General features: G+C 40.0%; 1 long non-coding RNA gene across 1 annotated transcript; it reads left to right on the forward strand.

Annotated features, from left to right (window-relative positions):
* The first annotated feature begins 8,819 nt into the window (after positions 1–8,819).
* On the forward strand, positions 8,820–18,139 carry LOC119865823. The gene is made up of 3 exons (XR_005378170.1): positions 8,820–9,365; positions 14,758–14,838; positions 17,579–18,139. It is a non-coding gene; the product is annotated as an uncharacterized LOC119865823 (long non-coding RNA).
* The last annotated feature ends 8,265 nt before the right edge of the window (positions 18,140–26,404 follow it).

A 26,404-nucleotide genomic window follows, 5' to 3' on the forward strand; every position in this document is an offset into this window, starting at 1 on the left:
TTACATCACCCATTCAATCCCTTTTCCCTCCTGCACATCCCTGACAATTTTTATACTATCTCTAATTTTGCCTTTTCCAGAATTCACATATTTGGAATCACATAGTCTATGGTCTTTTTGTATGAGCTTCTTGCACTTGGCAATATTAATTTAAGATTCATCCATGTGTTTTTTGGCTTGATAGCTTATACTTTTATCACTGAATAATATCAACTGTACCACAATTTATCCATTTACCTATTTAAGGATGTTCTTGGTACTTTCAGGTTTTGGCAATTATAAATGCAGCTGCTATAAACATTCGCATGCACATTTTTGTGTGGACATAAGTTTTCAAATCAGTTGAATGAAAACCAGGAACATGATCACTGGATTATATGGTAAGACTGTGTTTAGCTTTATCATAGACTGCCAAATAGTCTTCCAAAGTGGCTATACTGCCACATTCTACCAACTCTTGCATTTAAATGCAAGTTCCTACTGCTCCATGACCTTGCTAGCAATTGGTGTTGTGAAACTACCTATGAGATTTCCCATCAAATTACTGTTTTATTCATCACCTACTATCTCTGGGCCTAACTGACTCATCTATCAAATTAGTTGCAATATCCTATCCTTCACACCTTTGCAAAACAAAGAGTAAAGGTGTGCAAAGTGTATAGAATGCAACAGAAAAAAAGTTTTTACTTTGAATACAAAAAGTCAACAACAACCCTGCTCCCCCAAGAAAAGAATGACAGAAATGCACATTTCCACTTTATAAAATGCCTCTGTTGCAATTACAGTAACTGGATACTTTGAGAACAGCATTCTTAATACTGAGAAGTGGCTGAAAGAATCCTAAAGTCTTTCCAACCAACCAACCAATGCACTTTATTCAAAAAACTACATAGGTAGGATCTGTGTTTTCTTTTTTTGGGTATGCTTAACCCCCTCTATTAGGGAAAAGGTACTCAGTAATTTTGACTAACTGGAAATGTAAAAACACTTGGATTTCCCTATTTCCTGACTAGTGTCCTATGCATTATATCTGGCTGCCGATTCTGATTACCTTTCTTTTTTTTTTTATTACATTTTTTAGTTTAAATTCAATTTGCCAACATATAGTATAATACCCAATGCTCGTCCCATCAAGTGCTCCCCTCTGCAATGTCTGATTACCTTTCCAAATTATACCTGAACTATTAGCAAATTTACAGAGTAAATAACACTTTGATCATTGACTTCAAGTGGCTGATCAGCCCTAGTGGCACAGGTAATAGTGCTTGCTCAGGGCAAAGGGGATATTCAAGAAGATCTGCTCCATTTCAAAATGTAAATGGGAAGCAGAGAAACTGGCTTGGTATAGGGCTGACCTGGAGGCTCATTTTAGTACTCTGCTGTTCTGTTCTTTGCTGCTTTAAACAAAGACATCTGCATGGGGATGCCTAATATGTTTTCTGGAAAGATAAGAATAGCAATATTCAGCTTTCACACATAGATCCACATGTGTGAGCTCCAAATTTACACTGAAGGACTTGCCCCTTTACCTTCATGTGCTGTATTTGCGTGCTTTTGGTAATGTCTGGCATTAGGAAATATACTAACAGTTGCTTTTTTACCATCACATAGTAACACAGTTATGTTAGGAACTTCTTTGGAACCACATAATTTCATATTCAAAATGTATGGAGTGGAAGGAAGAGATAAGAATAGATGAAAAAACTCAGAAGATGAAAGCCATTAGCAAAGACAAGTATAAGTGGCTCACTTCATCTTTATCCTGCAGCACACTACATGAACACAAAACTTACTTTCAAAGCTATGTAACACATGTTATTATGCATGTATATAGAAAATTGACCATCCCCCATTTGAATATCTGTACAATTAACTGCTCCTGGGGGAAGAAACAGTATATGATAGCTATTGCCATGGAACTTCCAAGTGGTTTTCCAAATGTTATCAGTGCCATAACTGATGGTCATTACCAGCTGAGTATTCATGGATATAAATCTCTGTAATATTTTATGCAGTGTCCTTGTGCAAGAACTTAAACTGCCTATATGTTGTGAAATCAGACATGTATAGGTGGGTCTGTGTCAGCCAGCCAGACTGTTGAGAGGGGTTCCATTTACATGAGGATGGATGAGTCTCATGGGAGAGGCAGTGATTGGATTCATTGATGGACTGCCCACATGGCTAAGATTCCCAAATAAGGATGGCACAGGGGCTACCACAGAACCTCTCAGGCATCAAACTTTTAGGGAAAAGAAATTCACTCTCAGGGGAAAGCCAGAGGCAGCTGTCCTCACGGAGGTCCAGGGAGTCAAAATGTGAGTGGGCACAAGGATTTTAATGGAGTAATGCCTAGAGGCCTGCACCCGATTATGAATAAATAAGTTTATATTCAGATTTATGACTCTAAGAGTTCTGTATTTGGATCAGTCCCCCAGAATTGAATCACACCTAGAGAAATTCATGAAGTTAAGTTTCTGAACAGGCAAAGATGATAATTTGGCTGCCTTAACCCCATTTACTTGGCTAGCCCAAGCCCCTCAGAGTTTTAGTCTCTTAAATCAGAATTCAGTGTAGTGGATTTATTATTTTTAACCCCAGATTTATTCCATGCTTATCAGTTGCATATAAATGATGGAATAATAGATGAGTTGTGTTATCCATTCTGTTTTCATATTTTATTAAAGTACTTAATTGGGCACCTGCAGCTTGATTTCCTTTCCAATAGGTCTAATACTGCACAGACTCTAGGATGATTTACATGTGCTACAGATTTATCATGTAATCATGTAAACCACTTACAAGCTGAATTTACTCATCATATATGCCTTCCAAGAGCACTAAAACAGATCACCTCTGCATGGTGTCTGCAAAAGCAGAGGTTATTATTTATTTCATTTTATTTTATTTATTTATTCATGAGAGACATACACAGAGAGAGAGAGGCAGAGACACAGGCAGAGGGAGAAGCAGGCTCCATGCAGGGAACCCGACATGGGACTTGATCCCAGGTCTCCAGGATCACGCCCTGGGCTGTAGGCAGCGCTAAACCGCTGCGCCACCAGGTCTGCCCAAAAGCAGATGTTTTTTAAAGGAACAACTGAGATAACTAGGAAAAGAATGGTATTTTATGGAGCAGCATTATCTGTGGAAGTCCCTTACTAGTGCCATGATTATTAATAGTTGTTAATGACCAAAGGGCACCATGGTCAAATAAATTTGTGTTATGCTGAGTCAAAGTTGACCCAATGTCTTTACTGAAGGACATACCAGTCTTTAATATGCTAATGAGTTATGAATCTCTAAGAGGGAGCCATGGTGCACAGCATTTCCCAGCCCCATCTGACCTTGAAAGTGGGTTTGGTGTGCAAGTGCTCTCTTAAATACATTTGGAATATTGCTATCCAGAGTGAGCAACAAAAATCTGGCTGAAATCCTGGTAGGCATCTGGGGATGGGGTAGCATCTTGACACTGACTAGATAACTACACAGAGGTGTTGATGAAATTTAGCCCAAAGACAAAAGGAGGAAATAATTCAGCAACACTATCCCTGAACTGTTTTCACTAGATCATATTAGGAAGTGTTGGGAAGCTGTGCAAGAGACCCACTCTCAGCTGTTGTTTTAAGCTTAAAATCTCTTACTTCCAAAAAAACGTTTGAAAATTTTCCACTTCCACCTTGTGTCCAATTCTGATCTCAGCAGAGAGCAACTGTGTCCATCCACAGGTGGCATGGAGAGCTGGCATCCCATAGAGAGTGCAGGAGGGAAAAAAAGATCTCGAGATGGTGGTTCATGAGGATTCAGTCAACAGTGTCTGCTTGTAGCATCTGCAATACAAAAACCAGGCACTTTCTGAAATGCATAACAAGGCCTTTGGAGAAAGCAGCAGGTGTCCTAAAACAGCTCAGGGGACAAGGAAATTGGGGTACACAGGGGGCTCTACTGGAAATTGTCTCTTGGTCACCTTACTTAAAGGTTATCACCAATGAGGAACTGGACATTGGTCCCATAATCCACTATGTAATCTTTTTAGTTTCCTACATATAGTAACCTTTGTTGAATGTTTACTATATGTTACGTATTATCTCATCAGATTCTCACAAGTCTTTGCGTTGCTGAAGAGGAAACCGAGGCATGGGATGGTAACACAATGTGTCCCCAGTGCACTGTGAGTGGTAAACACAGGTCTGTCAGACCCTAGAGCCTGTACCTTCTCTGCACACACAATTCTCCACAGAAGACATGCTTTATCCTTCCAGTCATTAGCAACCAATCTTTTGTCAGCTTTTGTAATTCCCAAGTTAAATCACACCTCCGGTATCATGCACAAGACCCTGTACTGGTAATCATCTTCCTAGCCATACAGGGGAGAAGAACCGCATTTTGTCTTAAGGGGCTTAATTCTACCTGGATATATTTAGAATGAGCAGATATCCAGTTTGCCCAGGATAGTCTTGGTCTATATGTTATTCATAATGGGTCTTGATTTCGCTCTCAGAATTATCCTGGACTGGATCAAAAATGTATTTTTATCCTAGATATATTTCACATTATTAAAATACTTTTTGCCAAGAAATTTTAAAAATGTATCTTTGAGTAGAAATTAGAATATTCTGTAAGGAGGAAATGAGGCAAGAGAAGGCTTACACTAGGCCTCTGACTTGAGTCCACTTACCAAATATGCATAGTTGAAATATGGATAAGCAAAAGAAAAGTATCTAGATTTACTCAGTGTGCTATTTTTATTACTTTTTGAGCAAAATGCACAAATATTCCACATTAATATAAGATGCAATGCAATTTCAGATGCTATTGCCAGAATATTTTATTTATTTAGCCAGACCATCTTAAAAAGATCACTTTGTAGCATCAATTTTCTGCTTAAATTTAACCATGGTATTATCTTAAGTTTAGGAAGAAGCATAAAGTAGAATAAACCACTCAAAATGGAAAAAATTAAAAAACTAAAGAAATTCCTGGCTTGCTGTTACTTTTTAAAAGTATATATTGAAAACTATATCCATATTATTTAGTTTTATACTTTTGTATAATAATTATATGCTTTCATTTTTGTCCCAAATTTACAAAGAAGAAAAGGAAGGAGGGAAAGAGAATAAATAGCATGATGTATAAATACCTTTCCAGGACTAAATATTGAATCTTTGAAATAAAAATTCAACGTCTTTAACATAGCCTACCAATCACTCTGTGCTCTGGCCCTTCTTTATCCCTCTAGATTTAGTTTACTTCATGTTGCTGCTCATCCTCTGATCCCCAACCTCATTGACCTTCTTTCAATAACTCAAACTCACCATGTCCCTTCTCACCAGTCAAATTGTTCATCTCCTGCCTCACTTAGTTCACTCCTACTTAAATCATCCACAAAGTACTCTCCAAGAGCCAGTGCCATAAGTTGGATTATTATTATTCTCCCCATTTCCAAGAGAAGAATATTTTTCCCCATCCATTGATGTTGGGCTTGGTATTGGTTTCCACTGGCTAATGACATGAAAGTGGATAACAGGGAAGAATTTTGAAAAGGTCATGCATAATTCATTTTGTCTTCTCATGTCTCTGCCCTTGCCATGAGAAGAACCCTCCTGGGCTGCCTGCTGGGCCCGAGAGGAGCATGAAAGGCAAGTCAGCAGAGCCACCCCAGTGAAGCCCATCTTAGATCACTGATCCTCACTGAACTACAAGACTAAAGAAATTTGATTTTTCATTGGTGCTGAGGTACCTTTTGGTTCTTGCTATCAGAAATAACTAACTGATAGAGCTGTGTATTTCTCTTTTGCCATCTTTACAATTATAATTTTACATTTATTAGGGCTATGACATAATTAACGTATCTTTCCAGCACTGAGCATACACACAGTAACAAAGATGGTGCCTCACTAGCACTCAGCAGAGTCTGACATATAGCAGGCAGTCACTATATACTTTAAAAATATATATAAAGGAACTAAAGGCCCCTCCATGAGCAGATATTATGAATAATGAAGAAATAAAACAGGAAGATTAAATTTCCTAACTTAAAGCGGTCAAATGGTTAACAACTAGATGTTTGTAATCTTTAAGAAGCCAATTCCCTTGCTGGGATTGTTATTTGGACTCTCTTGTCACCTGCATGCTAAAATCAAGAACAAAAGCTGTAAACTATTGCATGTATTTACAACAGGAATCAGTCCTGATGGAAAAGTCAGCTGTCAAATTAGGCCAGGGCGAGATTGATTTTTTTTTCTCACATTAATCACTAAACAAATCTATTTCCTCTTCCTCCATTTCCCTCTCTTCTACACCACAAGGGGAGAATGAAAAGAAAGGGAAGGAAGAATGTCTTTCCCATGAGTCTCACTAGACAAACCAGCAGGCAGGCTGAGCATGATTGATGGGGAAACTACCAAGGACCAGCAGTGTTTCAAAAGAGAATAGAAAGACTACTTTCAGGGCAATGCTACTCAGAGCTGCAATTCTCTGTCAAATAATGTCAATTCTTGCCAGAAATTCACTTAAAAGAAGATATTTCTAAGATGCTATTGAATGTTTCTACAAATAAAGATCCAAATTCTGATTTTGTCCTCTCCCAATATAAGCTTATTAAAAGCATTATGTGAATCAATTTCTCACAGGACTTAGATGGTGACAGTCACAGCTCATGCCTTACCAGCTGCCCAGACTTCGATCAGGCTTCTCACGTGTCATGGAGCTAATTCAGCATGTCATGTGCTCAGCATCTCTTATGAGTCACAGTTAACATCAAAAGTTCTAAGGCAAGGTCACCCACAAAGAGCAGGTGCATGAAATCATCCACAGGCCTCTGGAAGCACTGTTCTTGGACACTAAGCATCTGCAGTGACCACAGGATACCCATGCATTCCTCAGAGGGAGAAGAGAAGTGGATGGAGGCATGACAATTTAGTGGACACTGTGCCCAGGCCTGGGGGAATGAGAGGCCACATGGTTCCTTCTTTCAGTTCCTCATTCACTCATTTATTCCACAATATGTACTCAGAGCCTTGACTGTGCTGGGCATTGAGGATAGAAAGATGGACAGTCCTTCAGGAGAAGACAGAGAACGAAACAAGAAAGATCCATACACTGTGCTAAAGGTAGGATAAGGGGTGAGCACAGGGCAGAGGATCACATTGGAGAAGAAGCTGACCCAGTTTGCGAGTGGTCAGGGAAGCTTTCCTGAATGAGGAGACATGTAAGCTGACATTTGAAAGGCAAGTGGCAACTATCGAAGGTGATCAGCAGTAGAGAAGGTACTATAGGCATTGAAATCTGTTGTGCCCAGAAACAGGACAGAGATGGTTGGTGGTGGGACGCTGGGACTGTAGCACAAGGTATGGTTGAGGTGAAGGTTGCAGTAACAAACACAAAAGAAGACAATGGATGAGGCACCTGGGTGGCTCAGTTGGTTAAATGTCTGACTGGTGATTTCAGCCCAGGTCATGATGGGTCGTGAGATTGAACCCTGTGTTGGACTCCACCCTCAGCTGAAACTGCTTGAGATTCTCTCTCCCTCTCCCTCTGTCCCTTCTGCTCATGTTCACTCATGCTCTCTCTCTAAAATAAATAAATAAATGTTAAAAAAAAAAGCCACATTAATGCCCCAACTCTATCTTTAACCAAAAGATAACATTTTGTAGGAACATTAGAGGACACGAATGTTAAAAATATGTGCAATGCTTACTTTGTGTTACTAACTCTTTGGAAACTGAAAGTCATTTTCATGAGTTTAGAAATGTAAAGATGAATTATATATAAGTTGTTCTGCCCTGAAAATGAGGTTAGTAACTTGAGATATGAAACACGAGAGGAAGTCCAAGCCTCTGGAGAAAACTTTCTGCTGAACTTTCAGAAGAGGCATCAAAGAAAGTATTGAAGAGAAAAAAGCAAGTGCATCGTATCTTTGATGAAATTAGATGATTTCTGGTCGTTTTAGGCTCTAGAATTTGACTCTTAATGGTGTAGTGATAGTGCTTTCACCTTTTAAAAGTGTTTTTATGCATGAGATATAATTTAATCTTCAATCATTATCTTTGTCAGATTATTATTTTGAGACTTGAGTGAAAAAATACAACCCATACTGTCCAAATAAATGAATGTCACCGACATCATCCTACCCCAATAGATTTCTCTGGCCTGTAGCAACATCCAATTCATTTTCTTTAAATCTTACCTTCTTTCAAAATCGAGTGACAATTTAAAATACTTTCTTGGGGGTTTGGAAGCAACCACTTGTACACAATAAGTATTGGTGGAGAAAATTCTCACAAATTCCTTCATATCCAAGTGCCATCAGCCAAGGAAAATTAGTTCTCTGTGACACCCACCGTAGGGACGTTAAAAAGAAAACCAGTTCAGGTACCTTTTAGGGGATGATTTGAGAGACGGTGCTAGGGCAGAAGGTAGTATTTCTTGACCTGTGTGAGGAGATTTTCTCTCTTCCTCAACAACAACAACAACAAAAATGTTGTTAGAGAGATGTATAGGCAGAAAAATAGCCCCCAAAGATGTCCACTATCTGTCAATACGTTATGTTATATGACAAGGGAGAATTAGAGTTGTAGATGGAATTAAGGTTGCTTATCAGGTGACCTTAAAATAAGGAGGTTATTCTAGATAATCTGGGTGGGCCTGGTTCAATCAGTTGAAAGGATTTAGGAGCAAAGTGGAAGCTGCCCTAAAGAAGAAATTCTGCTAACAGATTTAATCGTGTCTGTGTGGATGAGATTTCCAGCCCCGCCTGGCCTACAGCCTCCCCAGATTGCAGACTTGCCTCCTCCTACCCCCTGACAACTGCAGGAGTCAATTCTTGCAATGAATTGTTTAATATATATCACCTAATGGCACTGCTTCTTTAGTTGAACCCTGGCTGGTACCAGAGGTTAGGTGGTTATTTGGTGACAGCCCATTAACTATTTTTCAGTAAGAGTAACCCTGCTTTATGAACCAGAATAATAAAACTCAATCTTCAACTCTGTGTAACAAATGACCCTAACATTGTTTGAGTGTCTATAAGCACATAATCTGTCTGGCTTCTCTGCAGCATAACCACTGAGATCCCCAGTCCATTATATTTCTCTTGCTGAGCAGCATGCATGGTATACCTAAGAAATAATTATAAATAAATACTGTCTTGTTTCAGAATAAAGTCCAGGCAGATTTTTTTAAACAAATTTCAAGAGAAGCAAAGTGATCTCGAGGTAAAGTCATCTGCCATCAGTGTTAGAAGTTGACACTTCCACATGTGTAAAAATGTATGTGCCTAACCTTGCAGCTCAGTGCATGCTCTGAGTGAACGCAGGCTGAGTGAGCAGAGGACAAACAGACCCGGAATTGCAGGCCAGCAGGAAATGGTGAGTTCTTGGTACCTTCTCATCCTCCCTCCAGACAGGAGCACAGCCTTTTTCTCCCCTTCTGGTGAATTTCTGTAACCTCTCCCACCTCGGATCTTTGTGAGTTGTGGCAGGTCGGTAGATCATAGCAGAAGTTTGATCAAGGGAAAAGATTGCTCCCTGGGAGGAAACCCTCTAATCCAAGCTGCTGGCTGTTTCTAGATTTGACATAAATTAACTTGCTGATTAGGATTTAGCAGCTATCAATCACTCTGGCATCCTCAGAGTCATGAGGAGAGGAAGCTGTCTCTCTCCGGGAAATGATTTTTCTACTGTTTTCCTCCTGCAGCCCTAGGCCAAGCTTGCCAGGCTAGGGAAGACACTTTCATGGTGGGCTCCTGAGATGGGGATGCTGGAGGAAGTTCATGGCATGGAGAATACAATGGATTTCCTTCAAGAATTTATAATAGATAAGTCTTTGAGATGAGTAACAGTCTGTAAGTCTGAGGCTTGGGGAAAGTTTTGCGAGGGGGTTGACAGAACTCACAGAGTTCTAACCCAACAACTAATTAAATAGAGATAATCTTAGTTTATGACAATGGGTAGGTTTTTCCTTGAGTTGAGATGTCGCTATAATAATAATGAGGAATTAGAGGGACCCCTCACTCTTCAGAGGCCCCTCTTTTACAGTGCTTGCATTACATAATAATTTTACCTCTACATTAGAGTGCTGTGAAAACTTATATATAGCGCTGTATATATAGATTCTTGCTCATGAAAATCTTTAATAGGGATTTATTTGTATTAATCAAAGTGGATAAATATAGCTTGAGTTTTTCCTGCATAGATTGCCTAATATGATGATAGAGAAAGATTTCAGTGGAAATGTTTAAGTATAATTTTGAGCTGAGATGTTTCCTAGAGAAAAGTATAGAAAATTTTCTATCAAGAAAGGAGCCCAATCTCAAGAAGATGGCTGAAGAAAGTCTATTGAAAGATGAGGATTATAGGACCCCCAGCAAGAACAGGTCTGAGAGCTGGACCCCCAGCAAGAACCAGGCAACTGGATGGATTATCTCATTCTTCAGGACCATGCCTAATTGAGTGTATACAATTTCATAGCAATCTACCCCAGGATGAGGCAACTTCATGGTCCCTTTTCCACTCAGAATGCTTTAAGATGATCCCTAAAGTCCTCTTATTGCTCAGCGCCCAGAATATTACTTGACCTATCAAACAACACACATTTTAAAAAATTCTGTTCATCTGTAAATTTTATTGGAGACTATATTAGAAATCTCCAGAGAAACAGAGCCGATAGATAGATAGATAGATAGATAGATAGATAGATAGATAGATAGATGATAGATGTAAATAGGCTTGTATTTTAAGGAATCGGCTCATTTGTTTTAAGGAATTGGTTCATGTACTTGTGGGGGCTGGCAAATTTCAAATTTGCAGGGCAGACTGCAGGCTGGTAATGTGGAGGCTGAGAAAAATTAAGGCCATCCCACCTCAAGTTTAGCATTAGCACAAGTACAGCCATCTTAGGCCCCTGGGAATAAGAGCTGAACTTTACAGGAAAAACTGCAGAATGTCCTCAGCAGGGAATCCCATATCAGAAAGACAGCAGAGCTCAGAATTGCTCTCGGCAGAGAATCCCATATCAGAAAGACAACAGAGCCCATGCCCGTGGTAGAAATTCCCATATTAGAATTAGTACAGAGCTCAATGCCCTTGAAAACCCCATATCAGAATGTACACAAAACTTGAGAAATTCCTCCATCCCTTCTGAAAATCCCCTAGACCAGCCTATAAAAAACCCAGCTGTAACCTACTTTGGGGTCCAAGTCCCTGCTCCGCTGTGTCGGGTATACTTAGACCCAAGCTCGAGCTTGCAAATAAACCCTCGTGTACTTGCATCGGTGTCGGCTCCTTGGTGGTTTCTCAGATTCGTGATCTTGGGCACAAGAGTAATTTACCCCCAGCTTTATAAGTTGGTTTTATAAGATATAAATGATACATTATATTGTGTAAGTTTAAAGTGTACAGTGTGTTGATACATGCATATATTGCAAAATAGTTATGGCCACCATTAGCTAACATGTCTATCACATCCCATGGTTACCATTTCTTTTTTGTGATGAAAACATTTAAGATCTCTTCTTAAGGGCACCTGGGTGGTTCAGTGGTTGAGCGTCTGCCTTTGGCTCGGGTCGTGATACTGGGGTCTTGGGATCGAGTCCTGCATCAGATTCCCTGCAGGGAGCCTGCTTCTCCCTCTGTCTGTGTCTCTGCCTTTCTCTGTGTATCTCTCATGAATAAATAAAGCTTTTTTTTTTAAAGATCTCTTCTTAACATTATTCAAGTAAATGAAGAAGAATTATTAGCTATAATCACCATGATGTAAATTAAATCCCCAAACTCGTTAATCATATAACTGGAAGTTGTACCCTTTGACCAATATCTCCTCATTTCTCCCACACCAATTCCTGGTAACCACCACTCTATTCTCTGTTTTTCCAAGTTTGGCTCTTTTAGGCTCCACATATAAGTGATATCAGATAGCATTTGTCTTTCTTTTTCTGACTTACTTCGCTTTTGATACTGTACTCCTGAATCCGCAGGCAGTCTGGAGAGAGAATTTCTTCCTTCTACATAAGTCTCTTCTCTTAAAACTTTCAACTGATAGGATGAGCCCCATTCACATTATGGAGAGGTATCTTCTTTATCGAAAATCTGATTTAAATTTTAATCACATCTAAAAAATACCTTCACAGCAACATCTAGACTGCTGTTTGACCAAACAACCAGGTACCCTAGTCTAGCCAATTTGACACATAAAATTCACCATCACTGGGGAAAAATGTCTTTAGGAAAAAAAATTAGTTTTAAAACTGAATTGGAGTTTCAAAAACCCAAGTCCAAGGTGTTTGTAGAGTAGAGGAAATAATTTTGGTTTGATAACCAAATAACACATAGTCTAGTACCATTTTAGTGACTCTGACTATGTGACTTTGGCTAGGCACTTGACATCTCTGAACCTTGTCTCTATGAGGTAGCCTGGACTATATACTTTAGTTAATTCTTTTTCTTTTTTTTACATTGATTCAATACAAAATTAATGAGTTTCTAAAATGGGCCCCCTTGGGTCTATGCTAGATATTAAAAGTTTTCTATAGATCAATGTTGTGCCCAAGATTGTGAATCCGAGAAACCACCGAGGAGCTGACCCCGATGCAAACACACGAGGGTTTATTACAAGCTGGAGCTTGCGTCCAAGTACACCCGACACAGCGGAGCAGGAACTTGGACCCCGAGGTGGGTTATAGCTGGGTTTTTTATGGGCTGGTCTAGGGGATTTTCAGAAGGGCTGGAGGAATTTTTTCCACTCCGATATGGAGGAAAGGGTGGGGGAGTTTCTTAAGATCTGATACGGGATTCTCCGCTGAGGGCATTCTGAGCTTTACTGTCTTTCTGATATGGGATTCCCTGCCAAGGACATTGAGGACATTCTGCAGTTTTTCCTGTAAAGTTCAGCTCTATTCCCAGGGGCCTAAGATGGCTGTACTTGTGCTAATGCTAAACTTGAGGTAGAATGGCCTTGATTTTTCTTGGCCTCCACAATCAACAGTATAGACATAGCTTAGAGAATTATTTTCAAGTTAGATTTTGACAAGTAAAACAAAAGTTTTATAGCTGGTCTGTTTTGCCTTTTTCTTTTTCAAAAATTTTCCTTCCAGTGTGGCAAGCTTCTATTCCAAGACCTATCTTCATGAAGAGCTGGAGGCTAGGATTTAAAAATATTGATTTTTGCTGAGTTTAGCTCTTGCTTGAATGTGATGGGTTCTTTGGTTAATGTCTAATTAATGACAAGGCAGAGCCATATGGTTTAACAAAAAATATCATTAAAATAATAAAAATGTAAGTGACTTCCTGGCCTTTAAACATCACTTGCAGAAAAGAAACATATTTTATAGCAATTTAAAACCACAAAAAGACTAACTAGACATTTTAAAATATACTCCATTCAACAATGTACTATATTTTATTTAAATATATTGAATAAAATAATGGACTAAGCATTTCAGAGACCACAGAATCTCCTGCAGCCTGGCTTCAAGGGGCAGGGCTTAATTTCCACCTGCTCCTCACTCTTAGCTCTGCCCATGTCATTATTGGAGTTCAATTTGCCAACATATAGCATAACACCCAGTGCTCATCCCATCAAATGAACACCCAGTGCTCATCCCATCAAGTGCCCCCTCAGTGCCCATCACCTAGTCACCCCATCCCCCCGCCCACCTCCCCTTCCCCTTGTTCGTTTCCCAGAGTTAGGAGTCTCTCATGTCTGTCACCCTCTCCAATTTTTCCTACTCATTTTCTTTCCTTTCCCCTATAATCCCTTTCACTGTTTTTTTTTATATTCCCTGTGTCAGTGAAACCATATGATGATTGTCCTTCTCGGATTGACTTACTTCACTCAGCATAATACCCTCCAGTTCCATCCACCTCGAAGCACATGTTCGATATTTTTCCTTTCTGACGGCTGAGTAATATTTCATTGTATGTATATACATTCCTATGTCTCAGAGTCAACAGCAAATCTCCCCTTTCTGGCTCTGGATAGAAGAGGCCATGGTTTTTCCTCACATTCATGTAAAGCCTGCTTTTCATAATTAACTTTTTACAATGCAGGCAGTAGGAATATCGTTTATTTGTTTTTTAGATGTATTTATTTTCAGATATACTTTGATTTTTAAGATTATTATTTCAGAATAAACTCCACTCCAATATGTGGTTTAGTTCTTTGAATATCATAAAGTCCTACATATGTACTTTTCCAGAGCCTATATTAATCTTAAACAAAAACAAAAACAAAAACAAAAACAAAACCAGGGACACCTGGGTGGCTCAGCAGTTGAGCATCTACCTTTGGCTCAGGGCGTGATCCCGGTTCCAGGATCAAGTCCCACATCGGGTTCCCTAAAGGGAGCCTGCTTCTCCCTCTGCCTGTGTCTCTCCTCTCTCTCTGTGTTTCTCATGAATAAATAAATAAAATCTTAAAAAAAAGAAAATCCCAAAATATCCTCTTATGATCACTTCAGTCTTTTTCTCTAGCGTGGTATTTAAGGGGAAAAAAGGTGTGCATGTCTTTATTCTCTTCCCTTTATTGTGTCTCCATACTCTTACAAACAAATGTTCACTGGAGAACACACAGAACTCTATCTAAGGAATTCTTATCCCTCACTTAAGGAAATTACTTAGTTCTGTTAAAACATCTATCTAGTTTATATCACTAAAAATAGCTCCTAATTCTCAGCCTGGAGAGTCACCATTGTTCACCTTCTTGCATTTAGATGTTTCTCTAGATTGATAAGTAGGTGCTTAATTTTCCTTTTTTCCTCCTCAGAAAAAATGGAGAGTTTTTCTTAAAGGCAAATTCACCACTTAAGAAATAAGACAAGCAGCTCAGGGGAGCCTGGGTGACTCGGTGAGTTAAGCATCTGCCTTTGGCTCATGTCAAGACGTTGGGATCCTGGGATGGAGCCTCAAGTCGGTAGGCTCCTTGCTCAGCCTGCTTCTCCCTCTCCCTCTGCCCCTCCACCCCTCGTGTGTGCTCTCTCTCTCAAATAAATAGTCTTTTTTTTAAAAAAAGAAAAAGAAATACAAGCAGCTCAAAACTTTCGAAATAAAAATTTTTCAGATTAAAAAAAAATTAAAAAATAAAAATAAAGAAAGTATATCCTAACAATCTCCTTCCTAGGCATTTACCCAGAGAAATGAAAACAAATGTCCATACAAAGACTTACACAAGCAGGTTCACAGAAGCTTTATTTGTACTAATTCAAACCCAGAAACAACCATTCAGATAGTTGATAGATAAACAAATTACAATTAATAAATATAATGGAACAGTTCTCAGCAATGAAAAAGAACAAACTACTGTTTTTACCCAACAGCGTGTATGCATCTTAAAAGCACCACGTTTAGGGAAAGAGGCCAGACTCTTTCAAAAGACTACATACTAAATTTACATGACATTTTGGAAATTAGGGACATAATCCTAAATCAGTGGTTGTCAGGGCTGGATATTGAGAGACATGATTAGCTGATAAGGGGCATAAAGGAACTTTTAAGAGTGATAAAAATATTCTATATCTTGATCGTGGTGAAGGCTAAACTCATTGAATTTAAAAAGGGTGAATTTTACTGAAGGTGAATATCTCACTAAACCTGACTTTTACTAAACTACTTAGTGCATATACAATGGTAGAGTACCCCCTTTGCATGTGCTATATCTTGGACTAGCTTCATTGAATTAGTGTTGGCATGTCCACTTAAAAATGAAGAAACAGCTTGAAGTAAGTGGCCAGTTGGGAAGTGAACCCACATCTGCTGATTTTCTGCCCAGTGCTAATATCATTCTCCCACATTACACATATCAGTAGAGATGATTTTTTTTTAATTAGTGATTTTTTTTTGCATGTGAAAATAATCATCTTTTGCAAGGATTTAAACAAATACATATAAAAAGAAAAAAAAAAGAAAGAAAGAGAAAAGAAAGAAAGAAAGAAAGAAAGAAAGAAAGAAAGAAAGAAAGAAAGAAAGAAAGAAGAAAGAAAGAAAAGAAAGAAAGTCTAAATGCTCTGTGGAAGCTTTTTCTTTTGAGCAGAACCATGAGTGATGCAATGAAGGGACCCATGAGAACACCTAGGGGAAGAACCTTCCAGGTGAAGGGAAAGTAAGTGCAAAGGATCTGAGGTAGAAATAGATTTGGAAGGTCCGAGGTGCTGCAAACTGTCCCCTCTTCTTAGAAGGCGCTTCCTTCACCCAGCCTTGGAAGGTCCTCCTCTTTTTTTTTAAACCGTAGCATTGAATAGAGTGTCACAGAGTCACCAGCTCACTTTAAATGCTTCAGTTTATCAGTGTGATATTACATATGTGCCAGCCAGTTTACGCTTTAACAGGGACTGGCCCTCAGCTCTGTCTCTTGGGGAAGCTACTACAAGCCATCTGGTAATTGTATTTCCATTATAAGAAACATACCCTAGCACACTGTCAGGAAAAACTGGTGACTTATTACCATGATGACTATTAGAACTCTTATTGATGAAATTAAGTTTTGACGGTAAGTGGATTCACTACAAGAGTTTAGAGCTATTCTCTACCGTAGCCTAAAGTGCCTATAAGAACACAGTTAAGTTTCTAACCCACACTCAAGCATTGTGCCTTAGACTTACCATTTTATAGTCCCCTAATTGGCCATTGGTTTAAGATGGGTTTTGATAGCACTGCGCAAGCAAAAAGGCAGAGATCCTGATGATTGTCCTATCTTCCTGAATGACACTCTCAGAATTGCCCAATCTTGCAGAACATTTGTATGAATGTTGTGTGTCTGCTTTGCTAATGAGTGCTTTGTCTAATAAATGTGATTATATCCTCAGCGCAGGGCATTATAGATATTATTAAAAGTGATAATATGTATTGGCTCTATTCTACGTGCCAGGTACTTCAGTATGCTCTGAGGATAACAAAATGAAAAAACTGACATAGTTAACCATTCTCCCAGAAGCACCCCTTAGTGACAAGACCAAAATTCAAAAATGTACATGATAAATTATTTAAATTAATGAAGTGATAAGAAGCAGATAGTCAGGTGACCAAGAGAGTGTGTAATAGGAGTATAACCAAATAAAGGAATGAAAAGGAAAATTTACTCACAGAACATGATTTAAGGTATACTTATTTATTATTATGTTCAATAGCTAAGAGTCACAGTCCCTGGAAAAATAGGCCAAAGTACTAAACATCTGTTGAAAATATGAGAGAGGGCCTTAAAGATTGAGCCTTGCAGTTTTAGTCATTAATATATGTCCCTTTATAATGCTTTGACAAAAGGTTTACAAAATGACTCATCTGGGCAGTGCAGACATGAAGCCAGGGCAAATAAACATAAAATGGTTGTAGCCAGGTGTCTGGTATGATGCAGAGAGATCCCATTCATCAAATGCATGTTTAATCTGCAGATGCCAGGGAACCAATGTGTCAGAGCATAAGACGATATTTTTGCCACAGAGTTGTTGATGGATGAGGAGACAGAACAATGGGATATCAGAGCTGGAAGGCGTTCCAAATGTGTGAATGACTTAGCCAACTGTAAACCTGTTCTTGACTGAGGTCAATTGGGCTTCCTGATCAGACCTTTCCACCCTGTGCTTACCTCTCAACAGCACAATGGAAGCCACAGCCATGAGATGGAAGAGGAGCATGATAAGCCAGAGAACACAGGAGAGCCATACACATGGATGGATCCTGGAAACAGTCATTACCATCTTGGATAAAGGCTCACAAGGCTGTATCTTCACTGATCTATGGTTGTGGGACTATATGTGAGCTTTTTCTTTGTTTTCTCCATCTTCCAAGTTCTCTATAATGAGAATATCATCATAAGAATAGCTACAATGTAAAAAAAAAAAAAAAAAAAGCTATAATATATAAGATTTCAAGGTGGCCTAAAATTATGCTATTCATTTAATTCTCAAAATAGCCATATAAAATAAAAGGATGTTATTACCCTAGTTTAACACATGAATCCTGCTGAACGCTAAGGAAAACAAAAAACCCAAGCTATGGAACTCTTGAAAAATAGAACTTGGATCTGAATCTATGTCTGTATAAGATTAAGTTTCAGCCACAACTAATGTATGTTACTCCTTTTGTAAAAATTATTTATTTTAGGGACGACTGTGTGGTCCAGTGGTTGAGCATTTGCCTTTGGCTCAGCTTGTGATCCCGGGGTTCTGGGATCGAGTTCCATATCGGACTCCCAGCATGGAGCCTGCTTCTCTCTCTGCCTATGTCTCCACCTCTCTCTCTGTGTCTTTCATAAATATATAAATAAAATCGTTCAAAAAATTATTTATTTTAGAAAGAAAGAGAGACAGTACACACAGAAGGGAGGGGCAGAGGGCGAGGGAGAGAGAGAATCTTAAGCAGGCTCCATTCTCAGCATAGAACCTGACATGGGGCTTGATCTCAGGGTCCTGAGATCACACCCTGAGCAGAAGCCAAGAGTTGAATGCTTAACCAACCGAGTCACCCAGGCATGCGACTACTGTATATTATTCTAAAAAATAAAATTGGGCAGCCCTGGTGGCTCAGCAGTTTAGCTCGACCTTCAGCCTAGGGTGTGATCCTGGAGACCCAGAATCAAGTCCCATGTCTGGCTCCCTGCATGGAGCCTGCTTTTCCCTCTGCCTGTGTCTCTGCTTTTCTCTCTGTGTGTATCTCTCATGAATAAATAAAATCTTTTAAAAAATAAAAATAAAAAAATAAAAAATAAACTTTAATTTGACAGTATTTTGCACTACTACTTTTTTTTTGGCTAATCAGACTCACTTTAAATAAAATTATTTATGGCACAGATGTAGTTTCTTTCAGTAGAATGATATATGTTGTGACCAGAGTTAGGCAAAATGTTAGAGCTATCCAAATTCAGTTGTTTAATTTTTTAAAGGCAGAAGAAATAAATATACGTGTCTAAAAATGAAGGGAAAATGTAAAATTTCATCATGTTCAAAATTATCCACATACAGAGCACATATTTGCATCGTACAATCCTATTGAATCCAAAGGGCTTTAGATTCAGACAGAAAATATCTGCATGTATCTTAGAAACAAAGAAAGGTAAAGTCCAATCAAGTAATCTATCACAATGAGAGTTAAAGACCAAGCTGGCTGAGAATAGCTGATGTGAGCAACAAGACTAATCCTCTTTCCAGATCTGAAGCTATGATGTAAGAACAATAAAAGGGAGCTCCATGAACTTTCCCAAGTATCATTTCTTAGCTCATGAAACAATGTCAGCAACAGCAAGAAATCTCCCATGGTCCTTTCTAATCACTATGCCACTGTACCAATTTACAATCCCACCAACGGTGTGTAAGGGTTCCAAATACTTCACATACATTTCTATCATTTTTCATCTTTTTTATTTTAATGATACTAGTGGGTATACTGTGCCCCTGTCCTCCTGCTGTTTTTTTTTTTTTTTTAATGTTTCTGGAGCTTAAGATTGTGAGCATTGTTGAATATATTTACTGATTATTCAGATATCCTTTTGTGTGGGGTGTCTCTTCCAGTCTTTTACTTGCTTGAAGATTTTGTTCTTTGACTTTTTCTTCCTGGTTTCTATAAATTTCTAGATAGAAAGATAAACAGAATTTAAGGTAAACTTCCCCGAGAATGGTTTTCTCTCTCCTGATAAACTTTCTTTGCTAGAAAGACTCCTACCTGAGAGGAAGGAAGTAAAAGAAACTGATGAAATGAACCATGTAGAACTGGTGGACTTTGATCCCAGTCAGGAAGCATAAGAGGATGATGAACATCATCCTAGGGGTGATATTCAGTGTCAGACCTCTTAAGGGGGCCAGGGAGTAACACCACTGGCATTTTATATGCAGTAGTGAATGAGTGAAAGACTATAATAGCTCACTACTTGCTATTGTTTTTGTTTTAAGATTCGACTATAGTAGTGTTTAGTTCCTTGAAGACTTTTGTAGAATGCCTTTTAGAAAAGTGATAGCAATTTGTTATTTTGTCTGTGTTATAAGAGGACCCACCTCACTATATCCTTGCCAGTATTGGTATAATAGACTTGTGACAATTTGATGCCAGAAACAATGATTTATTTTATTTTACATTTCTTTAATTTTTAAAAGGCTGGATGTTTTTCAAATATTTATCAGGCATTTGTATATTCTATTTTGTGACTTACGTTTATATGCTTCCTTCATTTACTTTTCAGGGTCATAATTTGGTTTATAGAATTCCAACTAATGTTTAACAATAATGTACATTTCTTCGTGTATAAATGATTGTATTTAGATACATGTAGTTAGATACATAAAAGATCTGGAAAATAAGCTACTGAGATTACAGGGGTGACAAAAGAGATTTCTAAACTTATGTGAAATATTTTAACTGGCTATGTATTTAAGCAATGAAAAATTGACTTTTAAAAAGAATATTGTAGTTTATTGTATGACTTTTGCTGCTGGTTTTGCTTCCAAAAGATGAGATGCGAGTGGCTCTTTGCTCTTTGGTGGTGATAGCTGCAAGATTCAGCAACCTTTTACCCATATGACTGAAATGCTATAGCTCAAGGAAGTCTGCTCAGTTTCACCTTGTGGGCCATCCTACAAGATTTGTAGTGTCTGCCTTTAGAGCAGAATTGACCAAGATTCTACAGCTCATTGATCACTTATGCTTGTCATGGGGTTGGGAAAGTATGAGGAACGGATGGACAGCATGAGTGCCAGCCAGCGATCATCTCTGCTCTAGATACTTTGACTTTAAAATTGTGCTATATTTTAAATGAGTCAGGAAACAGGGATAGTAGTGTGGAATGCAACAAATAATTTAGCTCACAGGGCAAATTTTAAAATAAGAAGCCCATTTAATGTTTTCAAAAAACAGAATAAGAAATCTATGCAAGTGTTCTTACTCCATCTAAATATATAGTTGCTACTCTGTCTATATCATTTTGAGATATTCTCTTTTAGTAAGTCAGTCTCTCCCTGAAACCCAAGATGTCATTATTTTGTTATATGATGACAGTTGCTAGATCATTTCTGTCAGTTAATATGCCATTAGCTGTACTACTTCACAGAGTGTTCTTTCTGAGATGAAGAGGGCGTGTTTTACATGGGGATATTCTTTTTAATCACTTCAAGGCTACCACCTCTATTCAACCATGTAGGTGACAAGGAGACAGCTGGAGACAGGTCCTAAGCCCTGATGATCTGGATGTGCTTTTGAACTTCTTTATGCATCTAGAGATGCTGCCAGAGACAGTGAACTTGAAGAGCCAGGTAAGATGGTCTTTGAAGCCCTAAGGGGCAGTAAAAGTAGAGTGTGATGCAATTTAACAGAGAGAACACTTATTTCTAGGCTTTAAATAGAGCGAATGCCCTCAGGCCAGTTTAGAATGATTATTACTAAGACCACCGCAGGCTCCAGAGCTTCGCTATATTATTCCTTTGATTTCAGTCCCTGCTATTATTAGACTGTTGGCTCACTAAACTTCAAATCAGGCTCTCAGCACCATCATCATCATCACCATCTTCAGAATAATTGCTACAATTTTATTGAGCACTTAGGGAGAGTTCATAAATAGTAGGTACTATAATTGTTATTCTTCTGTTTCGGGCTCTGTGCTCAGGTACTTTTGTTAAGGTGCTCTGATACTCACTTAACAGATGATGGAACTGAGATCCTGGATGGGAAGTGACCTGCTAGATGTCATGTGGCTGCAGGTGGTGAGGCTGAGATCTGAAACCAGTTCTGCAGAATGCAGAGGCCACATGCTCAGGGGAGGTGCTCCCCTCTATGCTTACCCCACTACCCATTCCTCATGACTCTGCCATCTACAGGCCCATGTTCATGCCCCGCTGTGGTACGCAGAATAATGGAGGCCCAAAGATGGACATGTCCAAGTCTCCAGAATCTGTGAATATAATATGTTATGTGGCACAAGGGGATCAAAGTTGCAGACAGAAATTAAGTTGAGTTGAAGACCTTGAGTTGAAGAGACTACACTGGGTTATCAGGGTGGGTCTAATGTGATCACAAAGAAGAGAGAGGCAGAGAAGGAGTCAGAGTCAGGAAAAGGAGATGTGATGAAGAAGCACTCAGGGTGATTCAATGTGAGATAGACTCAATTGGCCTGGCTGACTTTGAATAAGGAGGGAGAAGTCACAAGCCAAGGAAAGCAAGCAGCCTCTAAAAACTGGAAAAAGCAGAGAAATGGATTCTCTCTGTATTAATGTTATGTAGCCATAAGGTGCCCAGGTTAAATATTATTTCTGGGTGTGTCTGTGATGTGTCCAGATGAGATTAGCAACATGGCTGCTGGCCCAAGTGGAAGGATGGAACGGTGCTCCGGCAGTGGCCTGGGCTTGGGTAAAGCTGAGGCAACAGAGGTAGGGTTGATTATGAAGAAGTCTGGTGTTGGAGGAAGTAGCACAAGAAGTGACCACATGACACACGCATATAATGTAAGACCCATGAGCTTTCTGAAAAATGAGAAGAGAAAAGGAGCCTTTTTAAACTTACAAGATTTGGGTGGGTGTATATTTTTGATGCAACTTCAGTGTTCAGTCAAATCGCTCTGGTTGCAGGAAGATTATGTCTTTTATAAGAAGGAGAGTGACCTGTTCAGATTTACGTATCAGAAGTGGCTCTCCAGAAAAGGTTGAGTAAAAGATGCTTCAGAGAGGGGAGAAATAGTACAAAGTCACTTAGAAAACTTATGCGAAAGTCCATGTGAAAGATAAGAAGGGATTGTCTAGAGGCAGCAACAGCTGGCAGGATAAAGGGAATGGATTTTGAGAGACTTCTGAGGTAGAATTAATAGGAGTTGGTGACAGAATGAAGAGAGAGGTTGAGGAAGCCCTGCTATGACTAGAGATGCCATTATCTGTCGATGGAGAACTGGGGGCAGGGGGAGTAGCTTCCTGGTTAGACCATGTCTCCTCAGAGATGGCAAGCAGTGAGCAGGCAGGGACAGGCCAGCACCAGGCCACATTTGAGGGGACAATACCCAGCACCACAAACTTGGGCACTGAGCCCATTCTCTTTGCCTTAATGGCTTAAGAATTCAGAGTGCCCTTAAGTATTTTGGTGCCCCTTCCCCCAGGGGACCTTGAGACACTTGTAACAAGTTGGTGTCTCTGCTTTTCCATCTTCAATACCATAATAATGTTCTTGGGTAGAGATTTATGAGCTAGTGCTTGCAAAGTCCTTTGAGAACCTCGGCTATAAGGCTCAATATAAATTACTTTATTAAGTATTGATGAATGCTTCCAGTCTACAGGCTAATCAGAAGAAGGAGAAAGAAGGGGGGGGAAGTTCTTTGAAAAGACACCTTCCTCAGATGATTGTTTTAGGCTGATTGGCAAGTAAGGAGATTTCGAGAAGGGAGAAAGGACAGGGGCGGGGATGAAATTTCATAGCAATGCCAGCAGGGTGCTTTTTCCTCAGAAGTGGGCTGCAGGCAGCTAGGGATTCGTGTAATGCAGAGGCATCATTCTGGCTTGTTCTAGGGAAGCAGGTTCAATTCTTCTCTATCAGAATGATTTACGGTTTCTGTAAAGCATTTGCCTGTGTACTTTACAGGGTAAAAGCAGAACCCCAGGACAGTAAGACCATCAGGCCCAGGCTTTCAGCACACCACAGGGGCCCACTCTGCTCTGCTGGGGAAGGAGGGCTGGTTGGGAATAGGAGCCCATAGTGAACTGTTTGAGGATACAGAAATAAGCATCCTCAGGCTGCAGAAAGTGGCAGGTAGTGGGGGCTCCTTTTTGCTGAACACTTTTTAAGATGGTGTTAGAAAAGTGGATCAGTGAATCATTAGAGAATGGGACGCACAGTGATGAAGCTGGGGGGAGCGGGCACGAGCCAAGGCCTGGACCATTGACACCTCAAATAGTTGGAGCCTGCGCGTGGTTGGGCTATGTTTGCTGGTCCTTAATTTTGCCAGTTCCTAGGACTAACGAGGAGCCCCTCAGCCTGTCATTCCCTCCAATAGGCTTTTAGATGTGCTTGTGTAGTCATCTTTAGTCTTCATCTCACATTCTGACCTCTCAGATTTTGTTCCAAAGCAGACTTCTGCCATAGGATGTTAGCATTAAAGAGCCTCCTAAAAGATCCTCCTTTTCATTTTATACAGAAGGAAAGTGAAGCTCTGAGAGATTACAGGATGCCGCGTTGCTCAGCTAATTAGTGGCGGACGCAAACTTAGCAGCCTCTCCTCTCCAAGCAGCATCCCTATCTTGCTTCTGCACAACCCCTCCCCACCTGCTGTAGCACGAGCTGACCACCAGTGGCTTGTGTTACCTGTCCAGGTGGGTCACTGTCAGCAGTGGCCTGGCCACCACAAGCCTAAAGTAAACCTATACTGAGACATCCTGGGCGCTCAAAGGAAGTGCATGGAAATATAAAGAAATGGGCAGGAAGGTCAGAAGGAGCCAGGGAGCCATGAGTCCTCGTTGGCATGTTGGGCAAGCCTGTGGGAAGGAGTCACATCGGCTCCACCCCGTTCATCCCGGGAGGACGTCAGGGAGCAGCAAGGGTGCCCAGCCAGGCAGGTGAACCCCTGTTGCCTTCTCAGGAGGCTTCATGCTTCACCTGGTTCTGTTTATGCGCCCCTTTCATTTGTGGGTGTTTTTCGGGGGGCTATGCCTATTTCCTGTTCAAAGTAGTGTGCAAGGAGGTGGATGCATTTGCAATAAAGTCACAGAGACTGTGACACCAAATACCTAATTCCCCCATGCTTCTGTAACTCTCCTTGTTGCCTTGTGACACTGCATTTGAACAATTTTTTTCTTTCAGTAACAAAAATGTTGTTTGTAAAACTTTCTTTCTTTCTTTTCTTTTTTCTTTTTGTTTATTTCTGCTGCTCGTCAGGATTGCAGAAACTGGTTGGCCTTTTTTATTATTTTAATTAATTTATTTACTGATTTATTTATTTATTTATTTATTTATTTATTTATTTATTGCTACTACCTATCCAGAGTACAGCCATCTGACGATAACATACAATCCATAAATTTAATCCTGACTTCAGCCTCTGGATTGTTATTTGAGCAGAGAAAATTTGGGGAGTGGAATACTCTGCAAGGTTGACAATACCTTTAGAGGAAAAGTGAGCACCTGAGCCATCATGCTTTTTGGTCCTACACCTGCACTAATTAACCTCCAAAAGTTTGGGAGCGGGCCACTCAGGAGGGTGAGAGATGAGCCCCTAAAACGTTCTTATCAGGTTAAATTGGTGTCCCTGAACATTCCCAGAGTTTGATGGTGTGATAGAATAAAACCTCAGCACTTGCCAGTTTCTTCCTGTTATGACAGCTAGCTAGAGGACTGGCGTCCCAGTCCCGTGTACTTCCAACCAGGTTTCTGGATCCCTGTGGTGATACCAATCTTCTCCTGATTTTTTTTCTCCTGATATTTTTGATGGCCGGTGGCCCTGAGGCTCACAATGAAGATGGATCATTGCTGTGACTGCCAGTGGGCACCAATACTGATGCCTGTCAGATGTGCCCTTTTCTAGGAGCTTCTGTACATTCTAACAATTTTAAAAGTAACAGCTAAGATGAAAAGTACCGCCTCTGGCTGGAGTCATTCAATTTCCTAGAAAAACTGTAGTGGTCAGTAGAGCTTTTATTTCGTTACTCTTAATCATTTTCCCTCTCATTTGATCACTTGCCCTGATGATAAGGCTGTTGCTCTATCCAAATGTAGTCTTCAGGTGATGCTGCTAGCAGCTTCTCTCCTGGAACCACACATTTTTGCCTTGATCAATCCCACACACCCTGAGTCTCTGTCCTGCTTCTCTCTCATCTTGGTAAGCTCTTTCCCCCTCTGGTAGACCCAGAACAGGGGAAAGGGGGCATAGAAAAATGGCTAAGGGGATGGTTCTTGTTTTTTTTTAACCACTGTGGTCTCTTACTCTGGAGCTGGCAATCAATCTGTTGATGTTCAGGCACACTTTTTTCCCCTCAAACTCTGTATTACTGTGGAAACATACCTTGCAAGGCAATACTCACTGCCAAACTGGGAGGCTTGAAGCCCTGCCACCCTGCTGCCCGGCCTCTGCTGGGATCACGCCCTGAACCGAAGGCAGACGCTCAACCCCATAAGCCAGGCGCCCCAGCCTTTACCTTATCAAGTGATAGCTCCTTGTGTTTTACAAATAGGAACATCTCCCCTCCCCACCACAACCAAGTGTTTGGAAGGATGTGAAATAGTTCCTCCACTTCCAAACTTGGAAATATATAAATCAAACGTAAACTGACCTGGATTTAACATCTTTGTCAGATATTTCATTCTCTGACATCATGCCAGGCTCCAGTGAGTCCCCACAGAAACCAGTTCAAACACCCTGTTTATTCTGCTGTGCTGGTAACAGGTCTAGCCCTCAGGGCTACGGTCAAGTGGACAGAAAGCAAAGGACACAGCAGGCTGTCAGGATTGTCCCAAACACAGGTCCATTC

This window comes from Canis lupus, chromosome 25 (genome assembly GCF_011100685.1).
Source record: "Canis lupus familiaris isolate Mischka breed German Shepherd chromosome 25, alternate assembly UU_Cfam_GSD_1.0, whole genome shotgun sequence".
NCBI lineage: Eukaryota > Metazoa > Chordata > Mammalia > Carnivora > Canidae > Canis > Canis lupus.